At 38.7% G+C, this 17,687-nt stretch overlaps 1 pseudogene across 1 annotated transcript; it reads left to right on the top strand.

Moving 5' to 3' along the window:
• The first annotated feature begins 9,519 nt into the window (after positions 1-9,519).
• Positions 9,520-10,228, top strand: LOC112630491 (annotated as a pseudogene). The gene has a single exon (XR_003120879.1). The product of XR_003120879.1 is annotated as a peptidyl-prolyl cis-trans isomerase A pseudogene (transcript).
• The last annotated feature ends 7,459 nt before the right edge of the window (positions 10,229-17,687 follow it).

Raw genomic sequence — 17,687 nt, 5'->3', positions numbered from 1 at the left:
GGAAATAGCATGTATTAGTTTCCTATTGCTGCTACAACAAATTAACATGAACCTGGTGGCTAGAAACAGCACAAATGTATTATCTTGTATTTCTGGTAGTCAGAAATTTGAAATAAGATTTATGGACTAAAATAAAAATGTTGGCGGGGCTTTGTTCCTTCTGGAGGCTTTTGGGAAGAATCTGATTCTTGGCCTTTTCTAGCTTCTCAAGGCTACTTGTATTCCTTGGCCGTGGCCCCTTTCTCATCCTCAAAGCACATCACTGAGCTCTGTTTCCATCATCACATCTTCTCTCTGCTCTGACCCTTCTGCCTTTCTCTTATCAAGATCCTTTTAATTATAAACTATCTTGAACTGAATCACACTTGCAAAGTCCCTTTTACCATTAAAGGTAACATATTCACACATACTCAATTCACATTCTGGAATGACAATGTAGACATCTTTGAGTTGGCGTTGTTCAGCTGGCCATAGAGCATTAGATTAAGGGCTGTTTATTCACATGCTAGTTCTGTAATCAATAGATCTTAAATAAGTCACTTAAATTCTCCACACCTCAGTTTCCAAAACTGTGAAGTGAGGGGCTCGTATTAAATGAACTTTAAAAAAAATCTCTTCCTAGGCCAAAATTCTATGTTTTTAGGTTACCATAAATCACACATAAAATAACACCAAATTGTCAGCATAATTTTGGAAGTGGTTTTTTTTTCTGAAGAATATTTTACTAATTTTAACTACTAGATCTCATAGTTTCACACAAGTATTTAAATATTCCCTCTCATTTGACAAGACCAGCATTCTGCTTCCCACTACATATAATTATTTTGTCCTTTCTTAATGGCATTGTTACTCCTTCTTATCCAATACTTCCTTTCCTTTCTAATGCTTCTCCACACTCCTTCCCACTCATACTAACTGACTTCCTAATCTCTTGCTAAAAAAAAAAAAAAGAACTTGTAAGACTTACTAATATGCTGTGACTTTTAAGGAAGCTTATTTTAAATGAATACTCCTTTTTTTCCATTCATTTTTCAAAAAATATAAAAGTAAAATATGAAGCCTATTATCTATACCCTCTTCACCCACTCCCATCCCACAAAATAAAAAAGCTCTATTTAGTCAATAATTTAAGCCTTTTAGTAAAATGCTGTTTCATAAAATAACAACTGTGGGAAATGTTAGGATTCCATCTACATTTTTCCTTTCCTTGAAGTTATTGTTCATCTGAAATCAGATGTGGTTCTCTGGTATCTCCACAACAGTGAAAACTGGACTGGAGAGAACCCCTTGATCAAACGGAAGAAAGCTGAAGGAAGGCCTGGCACAGTGGCTCATGCCTGTAATCCCAGCACTTTGGGAGGTCGAGGCAGGCAGATCACTTGAGGTCAGGAGGTGGAGACCAGCCTGGCCAACATGGTGAAACCCTGTCTCTACTAAAAATACAAAAATTAGCTGGGCATGGTGGCATGCAACTGTAATCCCAGCTACTCAGGAGGCTGAGGCAGGAGAATTGCTTGAATCCAGGAGGTGGAGGTTGCAACGAGCCGAGATTGCTGTACTGCACTACGGCCTGGGCAACAGAGCTAGACTCCATCTCAAAAAGACAAAAAAAAAAAAAAAAAAAACTGAAGGAAATTCATCTGGTTACAAGACTAACCTTTGCAAAGCCAGTTAGGAAGGCAAGCGCCCAGTGCCCAAAGGAACTGAGTGAGTCCCCTGGGTGGAGCCTGCTATCCAGCTGCTGGATAGCAGGCAGAAGGTGAGGTCAGGCACAAGGCACACGCTGTCCTCGTATGTCATGCATGGTGAAAAGTATACAGGCGGGGCATGGTATCCAGGTGGTAGATTGCAGGCAAGGCCCAAGGTCGCTACTGCCCTGTGCTGTCCATTCCTAGCAATAATCACACCTGTGTGTGGAGTAAAGCAAATAAGGTCTAGCTCTTTTGTTCTCTCCTCACATTGACCCTCACATTGAAACTACTTATGTATTTCCCACTTTTCAGGATTGATTTTGGAAGTGAAAGGAGACAATAGGAAAGCAAAGACTGACTTTCAGGACTAGCCCTTCTTTTCGGAAACTGAGCTCCTACCTTCTCAAATATTCCTTTTAATTCCAAACCCCAAACACCACAATATCTGGAGAAACCAAGAATACTTAGAGGAATTGTCAGAGATTAAATAAAGGATATTAAGTGACAATCTCATGCAGGAAAGAGAATACGCTGAAGTGAATATTTTTTACAATTCAGTTCATTGTTGTAGCCCCGCTGTTGTTAATACCACTCCCATCAACAGAAATTAATACAACTATGTATTTCAAAATTAGCAAGAGCCAAGATGAGCAACTTTCTCTTTCTTCAGTACCTATTTTCGATACTTTCATTATCCTAACTCTGAATTTGCCCTGAAAGTGCATTCCAATTAATGTCTAACACCAGGCAGCTTATGATGTGGTTATTGACTCCTTAGGGAACAGAATTAAACCATTAAATCCATTTTCTAAATCTAGGGTGAAAGGTTAATGGATTGACTAAAATGCTAAACAAATTCAAAGTAATATCCCTTGGAGGAAGAGATGAGGAAAAATGTAAAATGCTTGTCTTGCCAAATTTTTTCTCTATTCTTAAATGCTCTAAATAATGTCAAAAGAACTGCAGAAAAACTATGGAGGCTAAAAAATTAAATTAAATAACGATGCATCCTTTGTAACTGCGTTCCACAAAGCAATTTGTAGCAAATTTGAGTTTTTACCTTATTTCCTGGAAGACATAGAATAGTAGGTCAACAGGAAATGTTATTTACATTTAGCAGTTGGCAGAGATTAAACTGCAAGAAAAATTGATATGTGCAGCTTCTCACATCAACGACAAGAAAGAGAATAATATTCAGAACCTGTGAATCCAGCTACATTACTTATTACCTGGACTATCCTTCCCTTCTGAAAATTAAAAATATAATATTGCAGTTGAATACATAAAAATTATTTTCCTTCTGAAAATCTAAGCTCAACTATAAATGATACGGCAGATTACATGAATGCTTAAAATTATCCTTTCTTCCTCCCTACCTCCATAGAAAGAGCGATGTACTCTGTCTTTAGACTTTGGACTTGCCACCGCAACTTGCTTTGACCGATGGCCTGTTGAAAGACATGACATCAGCAGGAGCTTGAAATGTGCTCACATAGTTGTCTTCTTGTGCCTCTGGCATTGCCATGAAAAAAGATTCCTCTGCATACCTATTTGCCCCAGGATGAAGACCAGAGCCAAACCTGTAGCTCAAAGTTGAGTTACTTGGCTGAGTCTAGTCCAGGTGAGCTAATTCCTGCCAACCAGCAACTCACGAAAAATTAAAAAAAAAAAAAAAAAGAAAGAAAAGAAAAAGAAGCACTGATTATTGAATGGCACTGAGACATTATGGTTGTGCAGTAACAACTGACCAAACGGATGAGAGTTCTGTGGTCTACAGTCTATGATCTGAAAATAGTTGATTTCCCTTTAGGTCTGTTTCTGAGCTGCTTTTCCTATTTTGAACTCCTGAGCCCTAATTCTCCCAGGCTGAGGTGATTTGCACCAGCTCCCAGCCATTATTATAATTTTGCAACTAAATTCTGTTTAGTTTTCTTTGCTACTGCTGCAATATTTACAACTTAAATTACCATAAACTTTGTGTACCATGTTGCTTGGCTTTTTATGTTGAAGGAGTTCAGGAAATACCCCCCTGAAATATGCCATTTTGGACCTCAAACTGAGGGCGCCTGGGGAACAGCAAATGTAGGGAAAGGTTTTCTCTGAACTACCCTTATCTACCTAAAGAGAGATCCTCCATATGAAATGCAATTGTCATGAATCCCCTCCCCAGAAATCTCATCAACCAGAGAAGCTTAAACTTGAGTTGCAGATGAGAAAACTGGATAATCCCACGGCCAGAGAGACAGACTGTTATTACCTTTTCTTCTGAGGACCTATTTATCTTGTCCCCAAAGCATTTACTGTCCCCTAAGTTGTCTACATCCCTCCTCCCCTTTCCCCAATGAAAAGAGTATATAAGCTTCTCTATAAGGTTTTTTTGGAGTATTTACTTTTCCTTCGTGTGACACCCCCATGCATGTAATAAATTTGAATACTTCTTCTCCTGCTAATCTGGCTACTGTCAGTTTATCTTATAGACTCAATTATCAAACCCTCAGAGAGTAAAGGGAAAGTCTTTCCTCTTCTACGCTGCGATTGCCCAGGGCAATCTGTGGAATCCGGAGGAATGTAAATGGGCTTAAGGTATTTACAGATTTGGTTTCTGCATATTTTTGCTCTTTTACTGTATTTGGAGGAAGACAGCTCTGAGGTCGCTATTTCTTTGGTATAGATTTTATCACTGTAAAAATCTTATTTGCATGTAACATTCAGAGAGTAACATTTCCTATCATTAGTTTGGAAATGCAGTGTTTACCAATGTGAACATATGATTGTCACTCCTATTTCATGGAATTGTTTCCTAGGGTGGCTACAGAACCTTGGTCTATCAGTGCCAAATCAGATGAATGTCTACCAGACTCTGAAATTTGAATAGGGATAATGTACATGGAAATGTTAGAACTGCAGGGGTCAGATTTATTTATTTATTTATTTATTTATTTATTTATTTTTATTATACTTTAAGTTCTAGAGTACACGTGCACAAAGTGCAGGTTTGTTACATATGTATACATTGCCATGTTGGTGTGCTACACCCATTAACTCGCCATTTACATTAGGTATATCTCTCCTCCCTCCTCCCACCCCACGACAGGCCCCAGTTTCTGATGTTCCCCACCCTGTATCCAAGTGTTCTCATTGTTCAATTCCCACCTATGAGTGAGAACATGCGGCATTTGGTTTTCTGTCCTTGTGACAGTTTGCTCAGAATGATGGCTTCCAGCTTCATCCATGTCCCTACAAAGGACATGAACTCATCCTTTTTTATGGCTGCATAGTATTCCATGGTGTATATGTGCCATATTTTCTTAATCCAGTCTATCATTGATGGACATTTGGGTTGGTTCCAAGTCTTTGCTATTGTGAATAGTGCCACAATAAACATACGTGTGCATGCGTCTTTATAGCAGCGTGATTTATACTCGTTTGGGTATATGCCCAGTAATGGGATGGCTGGGTCAAAAGGTATTTCTAGTTCTAGAACTTGAGGAATCGCCACACTCTCTTCCACAGTGGTTGAACTAATTTACACTCCCACCAATGGTGTAAAAGTGTTCCTATTTTTCCACATCCTCTCCAGCACCTGTTGTTTCCTGACTTTTAGGGGTCAGAATTTTATCCAGTCTCATGTAGACAGTAAAGATGATCAAAGAGAATCTAAACATCATTAGCTATCTTCACTCAAGGAAGAGACAACTTCCCCAACCTGCGGTAGAATGACCCAAGTGAACTGATATAATGAACACGCTCTCCTGGAAAGGCAGTAAAAAATAACTTTAGGCACATTTTTAAGTTATTATAAAATAAGGGAAGTCTTCATTGTTCAAAAGAATAAAAGCTCAGTAATCCAAAGAGATAGGTGAAGTTGGTGAGTGTTTTGAAGATTTAATCTACCTTAAGTTTTATTTATTTATTTTCGTTAGCTGTTTCTTCTTTCAATTTTTAAAGAAATTTTTAATTTTTAATTGATACACTATATTTGTACATATTTATGTAGTACATGTGATAGTTTCTTAAATGTAGAGAATGTGCAATGATCAAGTCAGTGTATTTAGGATAATCATCACCATAAGCATTTATCATTTCTATATATTGACGACATTTAAAGTCTTCACTTCTGGCTATTTGAAATGTACAATACATTGTTGATAACTTTAGTCACCCCAATCTACCATTGAACATTAGAACTTATTTCTTCTAATTATATGCCATTAAGCAATCTCTCTTCATCTCCCCCTCCACACACACTCACATCCTTCCCAGCCTCTGGTAACTATCATTCTACTGTGTCTCCATGAGATCAAGTTTTTTAGCTTCCAAAGTGAGTGGGAATGCATCTTTCCAATGACAGAATTTGGGTAGAATTCTGTAAGAAATAAAGCTGATGGGATCGATATAAAATTGCTGTATTATATTATAATTCCACTTTTATAGGTATCTATTGACAAAATGCACATAGTGGGATGTGGTTCAGGCTCTCAGGTTCCAGGGTTCTCAGTCTTGGCACTATTGACATTTTGAACCAAACAATTTTTTTTTTTTAAGCGAGTCTTGCTCTGTCACCCAGGCTGGAGTGCAATGGCGTGATCTCACTGTAACCTCTACCTCCCAGGTTCAAGCTATCCTCCTGCCTCAGCCTCTCAAGTAGCTGGGAACACAGGCACACACCACTACGCCCAGTTAATTTTTATATTTTTAGTAGATACAAGGTTTCACCATCTTGGCCAGGCTGGTCTCCAACTCTTGACCTCAGGTGATCCACCCACCTCAGCCTCCCAAAGTGCTGAGATTACAGGCGTACACCACTGTGCCCGGCCAAAACAATTCTTTTTGTGGGGACTGTCCTGTGCATTGTAGGATGTCTGGCAGCATCTCTGGCCTCTACTCGACAGATGCCAGTAGTATCACAGTTGTGACAATCAAAAATATCTCTAGATATTTCCAAATGAGACAAAAGTAGTCCAGTTGAGAGCCACTGAGTTAGAGGATATTGTATTCTAATTTATCAACTAAAGATACCACTTTCCCTTTTCTTCTCCTCCATGATTTTGCTAATCCACCTGATCCTCATCCTCTCTCTCCTCTCCCTACAAAGGTAATCATTCTTTATGCAAACCTCTCACACTTTATAGAAATGTCCCGTTGCGTTAAAGTTCAGCTATAATGCAATGGTAAATGTCAAAGCAACATTTATGGACACAAACTCCTAAATAGACAGGGACCGGTGAACATAGCATCAATTATGCTTTTTGGTTCCAATAGTGTATATTGAAACTAGTCTGTACCTGCACTAGTTTATTACATAGATCTAGACATCATAATGGTATTCGTTAAAGAGATATTTCACCTGTATCTCATTATTCTCAATTGTATAGTCAAGAGTAGAACATTTTTCTACTGATCTGAAGAAACTTTGTATGCCAACAGCTACAACTAGTCTGATTCTTATAATTAGACAGTATAAGATTTCTTGCATGCAAACACCATAATCATATTTTGTTTTCAACAAAGAACCATCTGTTTTCTAAAGGATGTGCTCCCAGGCATGCAATATTTATTTAGATATTATGGCGCTGCTGCTATATTATCTTTGCTATGTGAGCCATATCATTGCAAGTGTGAAGTCCACAAGCCACGTGTTGCAATAAGGTTATCTCCTTTTCTACTCTTAGTTTTGAAGCAGCGTGTCAATAGTTTATGCACACAGTGACACAGAAAAATCTGGGGAGTAACTAAGATAGTTCATAGTAAAGCCAACTACACTGGCAGATGGTGAATGCCCTTCCACAGTGTTCAAGCACAGGCTACAGAGTAAGGGCTGCTTGCTTGGAGTGGGCAATTGGCCTATCTAGTGTGCATATTCCCTCCAAGTCTAATATTTTATTATTCTTATTTTTTAAACTTCAATTTCAATCAATCAATTAACCCTTGAACTGTTTTCAGAAAGTAAATGCTATGAGCAGTAATGCCTAAATCCTATAAAATGGAGATTGTTATCTCCATTTTACAGATGGGGAAAATAAGTCTTAAAAAGATAAAAGTACCCCCTTCTAACTCCATGTCAAAGCAGAGATTTAAGCCCAGGTCCAGCTGACTACAGCGACTACCCTGAAGTAGCAGACTAGGAGTCAGAGCATATGATGAGTTTTTAGCCAAGACATAATACACAAACCAGAGATTTTTGCCACACACACACACACACACACACACAATTCGTCATCTTTTAAAAAATTCTATGCCTTGTATCACTTATGATGAGATCCTACATTAAGCAAAAAACTAATTAGTCAATGAAGAAAAACCCTGTTAATAAAAGTGTTCTGCTACAAGTGACACTTTGTTCTCTAGTTAAGTAATTGTATTGGTTCAAAATACAATTGAATTTTCTACACACAAATAAAAACTCAGTTGAAAACGAAGCATAAATCCATATCACTTTAATTCTGTTATCTCTTTTAAAACTGCATATACCAATTTAGTGAAATGGTTTATGTGTGTGTGTGTCTGCGTGTGTACAATTTGTAAGAAGTAGCTTTAAGTCCTGGGTTTCATATTTGCACCACTTTCCCCCAGACCTTAAAAAAGATCTGTAGAGAAACACAATTGAAAATAGATCAAGAATTTTATTTATGGTACAACTATTTTCCCGATGGAAGTCAGAAAATTATAAAACAAGATGGTTTTCAGTATATATATTTGAGAACAAGATGAGGAAACAAAATGCTAAAAACCTGTACTTGAAATGCTATTTCTGTATAAAAATAATGAAATGTCAGGATCAAGAGGAATCCCATAAATCACGTTATTAGCTTCTGTTTCAGTTTATTACATGCAGCTATGGATCTGAGACCTTTTCTCTTATTAAATCTACAATTGGCTAAATTGACACAATTTCACTCTCTTATAAAAAAAGAGAATCCTATCTAAATTACATGATTTAGTTTTACCCATTATTTGACCTTTCCTTCGCTTATATTTCCTATTTACAGTTTCAAGCTTTTGAAAGCTGGCTTGACATACAAAGTATTTTTCTGTGGCAAACAAAATAAATCAGTCCCTTCAGAACGCTTTACTGTATTTATATCCCATCTTGTTCCAAAAGATAGAGAGGATTTACAAAATCATGTATAATAATATAATATTTAATGAGATAAAAAGTTAGAAATGAAGAAAATAATTAGGGAAAGCTTTATAATGTTATTTACTTTAAAAGTAAAGTTGATTAACCACTTAGTTGCTACTGCTCAAGATTATAAACAAAATAACCAATACCAGACAAACATGCTCTATTAGTTTTACTGTACTAGGCCATTTCTCTTTGCTTATAGCCCACTCTTACTTGTTTCATGTAAAGTCTTTCCGGAAGAACACCAGGTTAGCATAGTATTAAAGTGAGAATGGATACCATTTGTTGAGCATCTCCTCTGAACCACCCAAATAATTATTCATTCAGTTTGGTCACATTCTAAGCTAAATTCAACTCAACCAGCAGACATTTGTGCCCTGTTATTTCATGTTTTCCCACACATGTATTTTTTAGGTGCCCTCTGAGTATAAGCTCCTCAAGGGCAAAAACAAGGTGTTTCACCCCTTTATACTGCTCACAATCCCAATTCCACCATACTCCTCCCACCATGAAAAAGTTTTATTGCAAAAGCAGTCTATGGGAAGAGTGATCTTTGCCCATCCTGCCTCTGTGTGTGTGTGTGTGTGTGTGTGTGTGTGTGTGTGTGTGTGTGTATCATAGTCTAAACTACTTACTACAGATTCTGAATCCCAATCCCAAATAAAATGTGGTTTTGCAGCTTTGCAGACACCGCCGCCGAGGAAAACCCTGTACTATTAGCCATGGTCAACCCAACTGTGTTCTTCGACATTGCCATCGACAGCGAGCCCTTGGGCCGTGTCTCCTTCGAGCTGTTTGCAGACAAGTTTCCAAAGACAGCAGAAAATTTTCGTGCTCTGAGCACTGGAGAGAAAGGATTTGGTTATAAGGCTTCCTGCTTTCACAGAATTATTCCAGGGTGGTGACTTCACATGCCATAATGGCACTGGTGGCAAGTCCATCTATGGGGAGAGATTTGAAGATGAGAACTTCATCCTAAAGCATACAGGTCCTGGCATCTTGTTCATGGCAAATGCCGGACCCAATACAAATGGTTCCCAGTTTTTCATCTGCACTGCCAAGACTGAGTGGTTGGATGGAAAGCATGTGGTCTTTGGCAAAGTGAAAGAAGGCATGAATATTGTGGAGGCCATGGAGCGCTTTGGGTCCAGGAATGGCAAGACCAGCAAGAAGATCACCATTGCTGACTGTGGACAACTCAAATAAGTTTGACTTGTGTTTCATCTTAACCACCAGACCATTCCTTCTGCAGCTCAGGAAGCACCCCTCCACCCCATTTGCTCGCAGTATCCTAGAATCTTTGTGCTCTCGCTGCAGTTCCCTTTGGGTTCCATGTTTTCCTTGTTCCCTCCCATGCCTAGCTGGATTGCAGAGTTAAGTTTATGATTATGAAATAAAAACTAAATAACAAAAAAACAAAAAAAAAATGTGGCTTTGCAAAGAGACTCGAAAGAGGTTCTTATGAGTTCAAGCATGTCACTTCCAAAATTCACATGTTGAAGTCCTAATCCCCATTACATCAGACCTTATTTAGAGGTAGGATATTAACAGAGGTAATCTAGGTAAAAATGAAGTCATTCAGGTGCATCCTAATCTAATATGACCAGTGTCCTTATAAGAAGAGGATATTAGGATTCAAACTGGTATAGAAGGAAGACAATGTGAAGATACAGGTAGAAGACAGCCATATGCAAGCCAAAGGGAGATCTAGAACAGGTGTCTCCCTCATGGCCTTCAGAAATAACATATTCTGCTGACACCTTGATCTCAAACTTCTAGCCTCCAGAATTGGGAGAAAATTAAATTCTGTTGTTTATGCTACTCCGTTTATAGGTACTTTTTGACAGCAACACCAGGAAAGTAACACAGAAGGCTTTTTTGGGTTTTTTTGTTTGTGTTTTTTAACTTGCAGCATCTAGATATTATTTGAGACTGTCTGAACTCATTGAGATAAGAATCATACACATTTTACTCTTTGTTTTTATATATAGCAAACTACTAAGGCTATATACACAGTAGGGTCGTATATCAATATTTAGTTCTACTCATTAATTAATGATGGTAACCTTTCACCAGTTTTGCAAGAGAATAGTGTGTGTTCTGGTCCAGTCTGAATGATAACATTTATAGTATCCTCATAATCAACAACATCTTATTGAGGTTATACCCTGTGCCTATTACTGTTATGGGCACTCCATTCACGTTAAATCTCTTAATCCTGACAAGAGGAAGGAAATGCTATTATTATCTCTGTACCTTGCTGTTTTGCATACTATCTCTTCTTTCTTCAGGCCTTTACTACTAACCACAGAAAGTTCAAGTCTTATCTATTTGCTTAAAGAATATCCTTTATGAACTAATGTTTGATAGCTCCTTTTCTCAGGAGTCTTTCATTCTATTAATTTGTTCTGCAAGATGTTAGATAATAACAGTGTAAGTTAACGAAGGTTTTGCATGATAATGCAGCTCTCTGTCATCTTGTAGCTCACCTGTTTCAGAATCATCTTGACTACTTGTTTGAAATTCTCATTCCAAGGTCCAATGTCAGACCTAATGAATTAGTTTCTAAGGGTGGGGCCCTGACAACTATATTTGTAAATAAACTTTTTGGACGATTCCTCTGCACATTCAAATTTGAGAACCATGGACTATTTTGAAAATGCCATCTGTGTTTTCACTAAATATTAGTTCAATTGATTTGTTAACTAATTAATGGAGACCTTACCTACTAATCATATGGGAAGAAACTTTACAAATTATAAAAGGTTAAATATAAAATTATAATAAAAATCAATGCAGTTTTAAAGCAGATTACATTCACACTGTTAGGAAGACAAGGAAAGCAAGCATTAATACTCAACAAATGAGCCTGAAAACATCACTAATCCATCTGCTTTACATTAAATGTCTCATTAGGAAGGACAATTTTAGCGTGTGGTTACTGATCTTGGTGGATTTCACCAATTATTTCATAATACTGTAATCCAAGTTACAAGTTCCAGCACATGTATTGACAATGAAGTCTAATGGACTGGAAAGAGGAAAAGAATTCATTATAAAAAATATATTAGTCTCATTATTTCCAAAAGTCTTCCATCAATTTGATTTGCCAGAAGTCAATAGTTTTATAGAAAAGCCTAAATATTTCTAAGTTCCTGATTGGTAACAGGAAGAAGCATGTTGTGTAGCCAGCCTCCAAGATGGCACCCAGTGATCCTGACCTCCTGGTTTTCATACCCTTGTGTAGTCCTCTCCCATATTGAATAGACCTGACTAAACTCATTGAGATAAGAATCATATATATTTTACTCTTTGTTTTTATATATAGCAAACTACTAAGACTATATACACAGTGGGGTCAGATATCAACATCTAGTTCTACCCCTTAATTAATGATGGTAACCTTTCACCAGTTTTGCAAGAGAATAGTATGTGTTCTGGTCCAGTATGGATGATAAAATTTATAGTATCCTCAAAATGGACAACATTTCATTGAGGTTATACCCTGTGCTTATCCATCCAGTAGGATATTGCAAAAATGATGGGAGTGGGACTTCTGAGGCTAGGTCATAAAAGATACTATCGCTTTTCTCCTGGTTTCTCTCTCCTGTTACTCTGAAAGACTCCTGTTGTCATGCTGCACGGACACTTAAGTAGCCTATGGAAGGACACATATGAAGAGAAACTGCTTTCTGCCAACAGCTGACACGAACTTTCTACACATGTGGAGTGAGTCATCTTAGAAGCAAAACCTTCAGCCCTGGACAGTCCTTCAAATAACTGCAGCTTCAGCCGCCATCTTGATTGCAAACTCACCAGATACCCTAAACCAAAATCATGCAACTAAGCCACTCCTGAATTCCTAATCCACAGAAACTGCGTGATATGGCAAATGTGTATTTTTGCTTTTAAATATTTTGTTATGTACCAATAGATATAAATTAATACAGATATAAATGCAATAATTCCAAGGATGCTTACATGCTGGAATAGCACTTGATATTATTAACCTACCTCTCCGCAGCCCTTCAAATCCAGGTTTTATTTTCACTTTTCCACCATCTTTTCAGAGAGCTCTTTCTCAATCCCTTCTGCTTTCTTTCTCCTTTTATCTCTTATGATTGGTCCCTTCCAAGAGATCTACTTTTTATTCTCTTGGTTCATTCATCCCATATCAACTCATCTTCTCTATGAGGATGGTTTTCAAATCTTTTTTTTTTCCAGCCCTGAATGTCTCTCCTAAGGTACAATATACAAATGGCACTTGAGCGTTTCCACATGGGTGCTCAAAGTCAACATAGCTGCAACTGGATTTGTCTTCTTGTCTTTAAAATTGATTGTCCTCTTCTGACTTCATATCTATTAGTGGGACTCTTCTTCTCCCCAGCGATAAACCATCAAACTAATTCTCCAACTCTTCACTTATTTTCCATTGGCTTCTTATTGTTAAATTCTGTGAATTTATGCTTCACAATGTCTTTAAAATCTTCTATTTCTGTTCATTTCTATTACCTGATTCACAACCACTTGCTTGTGAAGTGATCATTACAATAACCCCCTGAGGTGATAATAATAGTAACCACTACATTTATTCTTCTTGACCTCCAACACTAATAAAATAATATTAGTTCATGACCTTCCATCTGTCATTGCACACAACTGTCAAATTTATCCTTCTAGACATTACATTCTTCTTCCTTCACTGACAAATTTTCAATGGCAATTCTTTATCCTTAATTTTACCTTTCCCAACCCCTTCTCCAACTACTGCATTATTTTAATCCTCGTGAACTAAGCTGGAATTTTACTGCCATCCTAGCATGTCAATCATAGTTCCACCTCCATACTTCTTGTCCAGTTCACTCTCCACTTGCTAATGACCTCCTTAGTCTCTCTACATATTCACAATATTTAAATCTTCGCCATGTTTCACAACCCAACTCAAGTCTCACCTCTCTAATAGATTTTCTTTGTTCTCTCTGGTTCACAAAATATTGCCAGTATACGTATTCAAAAGTATAATAAATGGACATGAAATATTAATATGAAATTAAGATATTATCTATACAAGTTATCTAAACCACTATTATACTTGCTTCTTGTTGCATTCATTTAGCAGTAAATAGTGTGTCTTTGTGCTTTCAACGAATGAAGACCTAGCTCAACATGAATCAGCTGAAATAGAATGACATTTCTGCAAGTCTCTAGAAATCTCATAATTCCATCTGGAATTATGAATGCCTGTTGGTCATTAATAAACCAGCTCTACCCAAATAGTGCCTACATGATTAGGTCAGCATAAATCTGTTGTGATTTAGAATAGAAAGTGGCACCGCCTGCATTGTTTCCTTTGCCATTGTTCCATATTGTGATCATGCTATAACTGATTAAATGATACTTTCTTTTTTTTTTTTTTTTTTTTTGAGACGGAGTCTTGCTCTGTCGCCCAGGCTGGAGTGCTGTGGCCGGATCTCAGCTCACTGCAAGCTCCGCCTCCCGGGTTCCCGCCATTCTCCTGCCTCAGCCTCCCGAGTAGCTGGGACTACAGGCGCCCGCCACCTCGCCCGGCTAGTTTTTTGTATTTTTTAGTAGAGACGGGGTTTCACGGTGTTCGCCAGGATGGTCTCGATCTCCTGACCTCGTGATCCGCCCGTCTCGGCCTCCCAAAGTGCTGGGATTACAGGCTTGAGCCACCACGCCCGGCCGTAAATGATACTTTCTATACAACATTTTATTAGTAAGAGTGGAAATTACTGTATTTCTCTTAAAACTGAACTTGTTTTATATGTCCCAGAAATTTCTTAAATGCTAGTCCTAAGGGCCTAGCCCACAATGGTACTTCTCTAACAGCAACAACATAGCATATCTGCCCAAAGAGCACTACATCTAGCCATTATGATTTATCCAACTCTAAAATACTGACAATAACATTATGGATTTTTTTTCATTTGTATGAGTGTCTCCTCCCTCCATAAATTGCACACTACTGGAAGTCAGAAACGAAGTTCAATAATTCATTCAAAAATGTTTTCTGAATATTAGTTCGGGAAGGAGCCATTAAAAATTTTGAAGCAAGAATGTATGAGGCAGAGTTCTGAGTTGCAAGCAGCAGAAATACTCTGGTCAAATTAAGAAGAAAAGGAAAACAATATATTGAAAAGCTATTGGGTGGAACACAGATTCATCTACAAGTCAGAGAACTGGGCTCAGAAAATAGCCAGGAACAAAAGGCAGCTGGATCATGATGTAAAACTGGTTGGGCAAGAGACTGAAGCTCTACATCTGACCTCTGGACACGGGAACTACCACCAGTGCTGCCTCCAGCACTAGACTCTGGAGGCCACTCCTGACACTATTACCTTGGAGACTGGATATTGCTGCCACTTTTTGCTTTGGATTCTAAATCTATAGCAGGCATGTCTGATTGGGCTAGCACGTGTTATGCACCTCAGCTGCAAGAGACTGAAAAAACAGTGACAATTCTTTTTACCTTCAAAAACAAGAGGCAAAATAAGTCAACCAGGGAATGAGGTTCAGATGCTAGACAACAAAAATAATTTTCTAAAAAAAAGGTATGTTTTCACTACAATGTATTATGATCATTTTGCCCTTTAGAACGATCACTGTAACACCAATATTGAGAATAATTACAGAGGCCAAATTGGAGTTTTAGTTTGAAGCTGCATGCAAGACATTACGAAGGTAAGGGGATGGAGAGGAAACAACAGATTCAAGAGAACGTATAATGACAGAATTGACAGAATCTGGAGACCAATTTCACTTGGTGAGTAAAGGAGGGTTGTCAATAATTGCTGTTGGATTTCTGGCTGGGGAGACCATGTGAATTTAAACAGAAAATTTAGCAAATCAGTTAGGGGCATTTTGAGTATAAAGTGTCTGTGGCAATTTAAACGTGGCCATAAAATCTTTGCAGTTTTTCTTTGCAAAACTGCAAAACTGCAAAAAAAAAAAAAAAAAAAAAAAAAGATTCTTGGTATAATTTGGATATTTATCCCTGCCCAAATCCAGTGTTGGAGGTGGGACCTAGTGGGAAGCATTTAGGTCTTAAGGGAAGAACCCCTATGGCTTGGTGCTGTTCTCACAGTGTTGAGTGGATTTTCATGAGATTTGGTTGTTTAAAAGTGTCACCTCCTACTCCCTCTCGCTCCTGCTCTGGCCATATGATGTGCCTGCTTCCACTTTACACTCCACCATGAATAAAAGCTCCCCAAGGCCTTCCCAGAAGCTGAGCAGATGCTGGCACCACGCTTGTACAGCCTGAAAAACCATGAACCAAAAAAACTTCTTTACTTTATAAATTATTCAGCCTCAGGCATTCCTTTATAGCAATGAAAGAATGGCCTAGAACAGAAAATTGGTACTGGGAGAGGCATCACTTTAAAGATACCTGAAAATGTGGAAGCAGCTTTGGAACTGGTAACAGGGAGAGGTTGAAAGAGTTTGGAAGACTCAGAAGAAAAGAAGGTGAGGGCAAGTTTGGAATTTCTTAGAGACTGGTTAAATGGTTACGACCAAAATGCTGATAGTGCCATAGACAGTGAAGGCCAGGCTGCCAAGGCCTCAGATGGAAAAGAGGAATTTACTGGGAACAGGAGCAAAGATCACCCATGCTATGCATTAGCAAAGAGATTGGCTGTATTCTGCCCATGTACAAGAGATATGTGGAAGTTTAAACTTAAGAGTGATGACTTAGGGTACCTGATGGAAACAATTTCTAAGCAGAAGTGTTCAAGATGTGGCCTGGGTGCTTCTAACAACCTATGCTCAAATGTGGGAGCAAAGAAATGACTTACAGTTGGAATTTATATTTAAAAAGGAAACAGAGCACAAAAGTTTGGAAAATCTGTAGCCTGGCTATGTAACAGAGAAAGAAAATTCTTTTTCATGAGAGGAATTCAAGCAGGCTGTGGAGTAACCACTTGCTAGAGAGCTTTGCCTAACTAAGAAGGAGCTAAGTGCTGACAGCCAAGACAATGTGGAAAAGGCCTCGAAGGTGTTTCATAGATCTCTGAAGCAGCCCCTCCCATCACAGGCTTTGAGGCCTAGGAGGACTGAGTTGTTTTGTGGGCCAGGTCCATGCCCTGTTTCCTTGTTCAGCCTCAAGATACTACTCCCCACATCCTGGCTGCTCTGGCTCCAGTCTTGGCTCAAAGGGGCACAGATATAGCTGGGGCTGCTGCTTCAGAGGGTGCAAGCCATAAGCCTTGGTGGCTTCCACGTGATGTTAAACCTGTAAGTGCACAAAGTGCAAGAGTAAAGGAAGCATTGTAGCCTCCATCTAGATTTAAGAGGATATATGAAGAAGCCTGGGTGCCCAGGCAGAAGCCTGCTGTGGGACAGAGACCTCACAAAGAACATTTACTAGGGCAGTGTAGAGGGGAAATGTGGAGTTGGAGGCCCTGCACAGAGTTCCCATGGGGCACTACCTAGTGAAGCTGGTGGAAGGAGGCCACCGTCCTCCAGACCCCAGAATGGTAGATCCATGGCATCTGGCACCTTGCACCTGAAAAAGCCACAGGCACTTAACTCCAACATATGACAGCAGCCAAGGGGGCTGCACCCAACAAAGTCACTGAGGCAGACCGCCCAAGGCCTTGGCAGCCGACCCCTTGCACCAGTGTGTCCTGGATTTGGTACATGGAGTCAAAGGAGATTATTTGGAGCTGTAAGATTTTGACTGCCCTGCTGCGTTTTGAACTTACATGGAGCCTATAGCCCCTTTCTTTTAGTTGATTTCTCTATTTTGGGGTGAGGAATGCTTATCTAATACCTATACTCCCATTGTATCTTAGAAGTAAATAATTTGATTTGTATTTTACAGGCTCATGGGTGGAAGGGGCTTGCTTTGT

This window comes from Theropithecus gelada, chromosome 8 (genome assembly GCF_003255815.1).
Source record: "Theropithecus gelada isolate Dixy chromosome 8, Tgel_1.0, whole genome shotgun sequence".
Lineage (NCBI taxonomy): Eukaryota > Metazoa > Chordata > Mammalia > Primates > Cercopithecidae > Theropithecus > Theropithecus gelada.
The sequence above is the reverse complement of the archived record's forward strand: the minus strand, read 5'-3'. Positions and strand labels throughout refer to the sequence as shown.